Below are 9,056 nucleotides of genomic sequence, written 5' to 3' on the forward strand. Positions count from 1 at the left end.
GGCAAAGAACCATTTCTCTATATAACAATCAAAATTTCCCCACACAGCTTGAAGTGAGGTAAGTTATAGGGTTATTAGATATGGGCACAAAAATTCACAAACATAATTGTTAATGCTAAAATGGTATAAATGAGCTTATATCAGAGATGACACTAGTTTCTACCCCATTTCCCAACAGAAAAAGGTAATATTTACAATGTACCTTTCAGACATTGTTCCAGTTCTGTGATCATGTCCAAAAGGGTGGCTTGTGAGCATTATCTCGTCTATCTATTCTCATTCTCTCTCAGTCCTGTGTTAAGAAGGAACAATCCAAGAAAAATTAGGGCAAGAAAGCCAATGTGTGACTTATTCATACTCAAGAGAGCTACAATATTTATTCATATTCAAATGATCCTTTTGTCACTTTCTCCCTTCCCACATAATATTTTAAAAACTTAACATTAGAAATATCTGTGAATTACATGTAGCTTCTAGGGCCATAACTGTAAGTGATTTTGGAGAAAACACTGACCATAGTGTTTTTGTGTTCATTGTCAGTTGTGACTGATCAGCCTTCTGGGGGAAGGAGCTACCCTGAGAGTGTGCATAATTTAGAATCTAAGCAATAGGGTATGAAGTCCTCAACTCTGAACTGACTATAGCTTTTCATCACTGAGCACAAGTCTTTTACCCAGCTAGATCAGGGAGAAAGGACCTCCTCAAAATTCTGAGACAGATAGCTCAATTCTGTAGTATCTGAGAGGCCAAATGCTAGTGAAGTGGTGAGCATTGCATGAGATGGGGAACTGAATGATCTCAAGTCCTGAGATCTGATCAACATGAACATTGCTGGAGTACTTAACTTCCATCTCTACCCAGGGAGAGGCAACTTCCTCTGTTTATTTTACTTTTTAATTTACATGCCTCTGCCTCTCTAATGTGACTGCAGGTTCCCTGAAGGCAGGCTCAGTTCTTGTTCAACTATGCATCACCCCGTACTCCAAATCTACACATTAGAGACATTCTGCAAATGCCTTTACATGTCTAAAGGGACAGATGTGTCATCATTATGATCCATTCTTCCTAATAACAGCTGGATACTTATCTAAGAACCTACTTATAATACTGAAAAAGCACCTGTCTTGGATATGTAAAAAAGACTAGCCTCTGATCTGTGTCTCCTCATAAGTCTTATTATGTTTGTGCTATGAAAGTATAGCCCCACAATATATGTAAACAAAAACCTGGCAGTTTACTTAGTGCCTCATGCAAAGAGCATTAGCAGACCTGAAAGACAGTCCCCCAGAATGTAAAATAATTGAAAAGTAAACTTCTCATACAAAAATAAAGCAGCTGTACATAAGTCAACAAACAACAAAAAGACTCTCCTCCATACCACTGAGTTTTGTTTAGTGATAACCTATTCAAATTACAGTATTAAAATCTGTGAAATTTGGGGACATGGAAAGGTGGGGTGGGTAATGCAAATTTGACAAGGTCAAAACACTCCCCTTTTAATGAATGAACTATCTGCTTTTAGAGCCAGTTTTGTAGTATCTTTTCTTCTGGGTTTCCAGATGGTCTTTCCCATTTAAACTCCTGCCAGCAGAGACCATGTAATATGGCATCCTAAACACAGAGTCAGAAAAGAAGGTAAGGTAAGATATAAGATATATCTCTTATCTTACTACCCACAGGATCACAGGGAGATGACTAATAATCAGATCAATCCTCTAAAACGTTTTCAGCTGACCAATAGATATTTTTCAAAAGAACTGTTAAATACTAAAGTCCTCAAAGTTCCTCGGAATTTCCCCTTCAGGCAGCACAGCTATACCATCTTTCCTCAAACTATGGACCTTCTCACCCATTTCATTTTGTAAATTATACACACACACACACACACACACACACACACACACTTAGGCATGCAATAACATTATGCACATATATGTGCATAGGTATCAGGTGGAATATATACATATTATACACATATCTCTCTGTGTATATGATCTCTGTATTCATTTACTTACTTATGTATGTGCACATATTTCTCCTGATTGAAGTCCCAAACTGAAGTCTTCCTCTGACATACTCTGGGAGGCTCCAAGCTTTGCATCTCCTTCTTAACCTGCAAAACCCTCAGGCAAGAGGCAGTAGAGTGTTGTGGTTTAGATCACAGAAACTATAGCCTCTCTGGATATTTAGAACAACAGCTCTGCCATTTAAAAAGTGTAAGACCTTGAATAAACTGTGTAACCTCTCTGTGCCTCAGTTTCCTCATCTGTGTAATAAATAACAGTAGTTGTTGAATAATCAAATGAATTGATATGCTGAAAAGAACATCTGGTATATGATAAGTAACGAATAAATATTTTACTTACATTATAACCATCTAGACTAAATTCATGAAATATATCATTAAAAATAAAACACAGCTTTGCTAACAAGTTGCTGATTGCTCCAATGCAGTTTCTTAAAAATTAAGATGCTTAATCTGTCATTCATTCAACAAAAAGTTATTGAGTGCCCAATAGGTGGCCAACACAATGCTAATCTTTGTATATAAAAATAATGAATTTCCTAAAATAGTCTTGAAGATCACTGGGTAGCATCTACCACTTTTCTTGTTTTTTGTATTATCAAATCTTTTACTGGTAGTAGTCACAAAAGTTCATAAAGCTGCTTTGGGTTACAATTTTACATACATACACAAATATACAGGTATACAAGTAGACTATTGTCTCTATATATTCTCCCTCCTTCGGTTGTCATGGCTAGTACCACAGGCTTCCAAATGTCCAGAGAAAACAGTATAAAATCATGACTCAGCTCCTAAAGAAAAGTGACCTTCAACTACACAATAGATATATTTTTAAGTATAAAGGTCAATTATTTCTTATTGTTCTCATTTCAATATGTGTCATAATTTCTCAAAATCTTTCTAGATAATAACATGGCACTAAAATCCTTAAGTGATTCACGTGCTATCCCGGCATGAAGATTCTGATTCATGGAGACAACCTCAGGATGAGAAAGGGACTGGAGAATTGTCAAGGCTGATCTTTGGAGTACATGATCAAAATACTACTTTATTGGGGAACACATTGAAATATTCCCCAATTTCCATGTTGGTCTCTAAAAGGGTCATGGCATGAACCACAACTGGGTAATGAGCATCTCCATCTCTTGCCTTCAAGATTAGAAGAGTATCTTATGGTATCCTGAAACATGTGACTCACACACCCGACCAACCAGTATAAGTTGATCACTATTTCCCTTGAATCTAGGTAACAGTGGATAGGCAGTGTCAGAAGTCACCAGGGGACATGCTGCTCCCAAGGCCAAGGGGCACAGAGATCTCTGGCCATGTAACAGGGGAGGCATTGTGATCCCAGGGACACAATGAGGCCAGTAGAAGAGGGTATGGCCTTCTTCTTAACTTTTCTTGCTCATGGAAGAGATATATCTTATCGTATATCTTACTTTGATTCTTTTCCCACTGTTATATATGTGTATTAACAAGTGGTTTGCATTCCCCAGATCCAATAGCTAAGCAGGAAATACATTCCATTTTACTTTCTCCTTCCTTGTCACCCAAAGATCTGAGTCTCTGTACCTGAATTACTTACCTCAGCTCCTGAGACCCCAAATAAGCAGGTAAAACAGAGAATCTTGAAAGCAAAGAATAAGATAATAATCAGTAGTTGGTGAGATGGAGAGAGTAGAGATCGCTTTTCCTCCTTAGACCCTGGAGTGAAAAAAACCAAAATAAAACATTTTTTTTCTTTACCAGGAGTGATCAATAAGACAGAAAATGTTCTAGGTGCCTAGGGATGCCCTTATTCTTCTCTCAGCTCCTGGTTTTTGTGAACATTTCATTGGATGCATGGTTGCTATAAACAGTGTGTTTCTGCATTTTTGCACTCTGTGACACATGCTACTACTAGGTGCCCATGTTTCCCTTGACAAATTGAACCTGAAAAAATCAGAAGGAAATATAAGGGGGAATACTAGACTGAAGGCAAGTTTGACTTAAAAATATGGAAAACGGCTTCTAGAAGTTCTTGTGAGGAGAGATATAAGAGGATGTGTAAATGCATTTACCTAATACAGTAATTTAATGTTAGTTACATTTATTACTTCTGAAATATAAAGTAAGGTAAGGAAAATGTAATCTGGATGTCTCCTGGTCCTCTAGTCTATACGTGTTCCCTTGCTTTCAACTGTCCATAAAATAAATTCTCTCCCTTAAATGCAAGAAACACCATGCATTCCCTGAAATTTCGATGTATTACAGGAAGACTTATGATAAACTAGGACCATAGATTCATACTCTTAAGGGAAATTCCCAGGACAAACAGGCCTCCTAGACTCTGTTTTGTTTCTGCCTAGTTCCAACTCTAGATACATGACTCTCTTCCTAATTTCCCAAAGCAATCCTAACAGAAATAACAGAATGCAGTAGAGAGGTGTCCCATCTAATGCAGACACTATAGATATGAAGAAACTGCACTGGCAGAGAGCTGGGCAAAATTTCCTCCTTCTAAGCATATACTACTGGGCTTGATCATTTTGCATAGTTTAGTAAGAACGAATTATTAGAAGCACCTTGCACAGTAGCCATATACTTCTTTTACATTGATATGGGAAAGTAATGAAGATTTTCACTATCAGATATACCTATGCACCATTCCCATCAGTCTACAACCCCCAAAAGATGGGAGCACACATCTCAGGCTCAGAGCTTAGTCATGGTCAAGGAAACACATTTCAGGGAACAAAATAATTCTAAATTTCTTGATCCTTTCCTTTGAATTGTTGAAACTCATGAATAGTAACTGAAGTCTGATTCTATGGAAACATCGACATGTATCATTTTCTCTTTTTGTCTGCTTCTCTCATCCTTGAAGTATTTGGGCCCTGGGCATAGCTTTCCAAACTTCTCACGGGAAAAAAAATAACACCTCAAAACTATTTCCTTCAACCAGCAGCATGACTACAATTTTACTTCTCTGCTTCACTTACCCCTCAGTAGCTTCAAAAAAGTCTTTGCAGCAACCTAGCACAGAGCAGGAGATTCTAAGATCCGTTACCCCATGAAAGCACAAACAGACACAATCGCCATTTGCCAATGTAAAAGAGGTACTGTTCTATTTCTGTCTCTGTCCCTCTAAAAAGCTGTGGTTAAAAAGACATAACTCCTAAAACATAGAGCAAAAATAGCCCAATACAATATTTCCTAATTTTCAAGAGGTCTGAGTGGGGAGTTCCTATGCTTGCTGGTGTGACTGATCCTGAGTGTGAAGGAGAAATTGGACTGCTACTCTACAATGGAGGTAAGGGAGAATGTGTCTGGAATACAGAAGATCCCTTAGGGCATCTCCTAGTATTAGCAGCCCTGTGATTTTTTTTTTCATCTATTTTGTGTTATTTAAATTCAATTAACCAATATATAGTACATCATTAGTTTCAGATGTAGTGTTCAATAATTTATCAGTTGCATATAACATCCAGTGCTTCTTACATCACATGCCCTACTTAATGCCCATCACCCAATTACCCCATCCCCCCCCACCTCCCCTCCAGCAACCCTCAGTTTGTTTCCCATAATTAAGTCTCTCATGGTTTGTCTCCCTCTCTGATGATTTCCCATTCTTTCCCCCCCTCCCTTCCCCTATGATCCTCTGCACTGTTTCTTATATTCCACATATGAGTGAAACCATATGATAATTGTCTTTCTGATTGACTCATTTCACTCAGCATAATACCCTCCAGTTCCATCCATGTCAATGTAAATGGTATTTATCCTTTCTGATGGCTGAGTAATATTCGACTGTGTGTGTGTGTGTGTGTGTGTGTGTGTGTGTGTGTGTGTATACACGTACCCCACATCTTCTCTATTCATTCATCTGTTGATGGACATCTTGGCTCCTTCCACAGTTTGGCTATTGTGGACACTGCTGCTATGAACACTGAGGTGCAGGTGCCCCTTTGGATCACTACATTTGTATCTTTGGGGTAAATACCTAGTAGTGCAACTGCTGGGTTGTAGGGTAGCTCTATTTTTAACTTCTTGAGGAACCTCCATGCTGTTTTCCAGAGTGGCTATACCAGTGTGCATTCCCACCAATAGTGTAAGAGGGTTCTCTATCTCTGCATCCTCGCCAACATTTGTTTTTTCCTGTCTTGTTAATTTTAGCCATTCTGACTGGTGTGAGGTGGTATCTCATTGTGGTTTTGATTTGTATTTCCCTGATACCAAGTGATGTGGAGCATTTTTTTCATGTGTCTGTTGGTCATTTGTATGTCTTCTTTGGAGAAATGTCTGTTCATGTTTTCTGCCCATTTCTTGATTGGATTATTTGTTCCTTGGGTGTTGAGTTTGAGAAGTTCTTTACAGATCTTGGATACTAGCCCTTTATCTGATATGTCATTTGCAAATATCTTCTCCCATAGCATAGGTTGAGTTTTAGTTTTCTTGACTGTTTCCTTTGCTGTGCAGACGGTTTTATCCTGATGAAGCCCCAATAGTTCATTTTTGCTTTTGTTTCCCTTGCCTTTGGAGATGTATCTAGCAAGTTGCTGTGGCTGAGGTCGAAGAGGTTGCTGCCTGTGCTCTCTAGGATTTTGATGGATTCCTGTCTCACACTGAGGTCTTTCATATATTTTGAGTTTGTCTTTGTGTATGGTGTAAGAAAATGGTCCAGTTTCATTCTTCTGCATGTGGCTGTCCAGTTTTCACAACATTATTTATTAAAGAGACTGTCTTTTGTCCATTGGATATTTTTTCTTGCTTTGTTGAAGATTAGTTCAGCATAGAGTTGAGGGTCCATTTCTGGGGTCTCTATTGTGTTCCATTGATCTATGTGTGTTTTTGTGCCAGTATCATATTGTCTTGATCACTACAGCTTTGTAATATAGCTTGAAGTATGGCATTGTGATGCCAACAGCCTTGGTTTTCTTTTTCCACATTCCACTGGGTATTCACGATCTTTTCTGGTTCCATACAGATTTTAGGATTATTTGTTTCACCTCTGTGAAAAATGTTGATGGAATTTTGATAGGGATTGCATTGAATATGTAGATTGCTTTGGGTAGCATAGACATTTTAACAATATTTATTCTTCCAATCCATGAGCATGGAATGTTTTTCCATCTCTTGGTGTCTTCCTCAATTTCTTTCATAAGTGTTCTGTAGTTTTTATAATACAGATTCTTTACCTCTTGGGCTAGATTTATTCCTAGGTATCTTACAGTTTTGGGTGCAATTGTCAATGGGATTAATCCTTTGATTTCTCTTTCTTCCATCTCATTATTAGTGTATGGAAATGCTACTGATTTCTGTGCATTGATTTTATATCCTGCCATGTTGCTGAATTGCTGTATGAGTTCTAGCAATTTTGGGATGGAGTCTTTTGGGTTTTCCACATAAAGTATCATGACATCTGCAAAGAGTGAGAGTTTGACTTCTTCTTTGCCAATTTGAATGCCTTTTATTTCTTTTTGTTGTCTGATTCCTGAGGCTAGGACTTCTAGTACTATGTAGAACAAAAGCAGTGAGAGTAGGCATCTCTGTCATGTTTCTGACCTTCAGGGAAAAGCTCTCAGTTTTTCCCCATTGAGAATGATATTTGCTGTGGCTTTTTGTAGATGGCTTTTATGATATTGAGGTATGTTCCCTCTATCCCTACACTGTGAGGAGTTTTAATCAAGAAAGGATGCTATATTTTGTCAAATGCTTTTTCTGCATCAATGGAGAGGATCATATGGTTCTGGTCCTTTCTTTTATTAATGTGATGTAACACATTGTTTGATTTGCAAATGTTGAACCACCCTTATAGCCCAGGAATAAATCCCACCTGGTGGTGGTGAATAATCCTTTTAATGTACTGCTGGATGCAATGGCTAGTTTCTTGGGGAGTATTTTGGCATCTGTGTTCATCAGGGATATTGGTCTGTAATTCTCCTTTTTCTTTTAAAATTAATTTATTTTTATTTTTTATAATAATCTTTTATTATGTTATGTTAGTCACCATACAGTATATCCTTAGTTTTTGATGTAATGTTCCACGATTGATTATTTGCATATAACACCCAGGGCACCATGCAATACGTGCCCTCCTTAATACCCATCAGTGGCCTATCCCAATCCCCCACACACCTCCCCTCTGAAGCCCTCAGTTTATTTCCTAGAATCCACAGTCTCTCATGGTTCATTCCCCCTTCTGTTTACCCCCCTTCATCCTTCCCTTCCTTCTCCTACTGATCTTCCTATTTCTTATGTTCCATAAATGAGTGAAACCATATGATAATTGTCTTTCTCTGCTTGACTTACTTCACTTAGCATAATCTCCTCCAGTCCCGTCCATGTTGCAGCAAATGTTGGGTAATCGTTCTTTCTGATGGCTGAGTGATATTCCATTGTATATATGGACCACATCTTCTTAATCCAGTCATCTGTTGAAGGGCATCTTGGCTCCTTCCACAATTTAGCTATTGATAGAATAACATAGTTAAAATATCTATGCTACCCAGAGCAATCTACACTTTCAATGCCATCCCGATCAAAATACCGAGGACATTTTTCAAAGAACTGGAACAAATAGCCCTTAAATTTATGTGGAACCAGAAAAGGCCCCAAATCGCCAAGAAATTGTTGAAAAGGAAAAACAAAGCTGCGGGCATCACGTTGCCGGATTTCAAGCTACACTACAAAGCTGTGATAAAAAAGACAGCATGGTACTGGCACAAAAACAGACACATAGACCAATGGAACAGATTAGAGGACCCAGAAAAGGACCCTCGGCTCTTTAGGCAACTAATCTTTGACAAAACAGGAAAAAACATCCAGTGGAAAAAAAGACAGTCTCTTCAATAAATGGTGCTGAGAAAATCGGACAGCTATATGCAAAAGAATGAAACTTGACCACTCTCTCACACCATACACAAAGATAAACTCCAAATGGATGACAGACCTCGATGTGAGACAGGAATCCGTCAAAATCCTAGAGGAGAACATAGGCAGCAACCTCTTTGACATCGGTCATGGCAACTTTTTTCATGACACGTCT

At 38.3% G+C, this 9,056-nt stretch overlaps 1 long non-coding RNA gene across 1 annotated transcript; it reads right to left on the reverse strand.

Annotated features, from left to right (window-relative positions):
• Positions 1–1,459: 1,459 nt before the first annotated feature.
• Positions 1,460–3,717, reverse strand: LOC109490424. The gene is made up of 3 exons (XR_002143758.2): positions 3,615–3,717; positions 2,016–2,113; positions 1,460–1,611 (listed from the first exon to the last, which is right to left on the reverse strand). It is a non-coding gene; the product is annotated as an uncharacterized LOC109490424 (long non-coding RNA).
• Positions 3,718–9,056: the final 5,339 nt, after the last annotated feature.

This window comes from Ailuropoda melanoleuca, chromosome X, assembly GCF_002007445.2.
Source record: "Ailuropoda melanoleuca isolate Jingjing chromosome X, ASM200744v2, whole genome shotgun sequence".
Taxonomy (NCBI): Eukaryota; Metazoa; Chordata; class Mammalia; order Carnivora; family Ursidae; genus Ailuropoda; species Ailuropoda melanoleuca.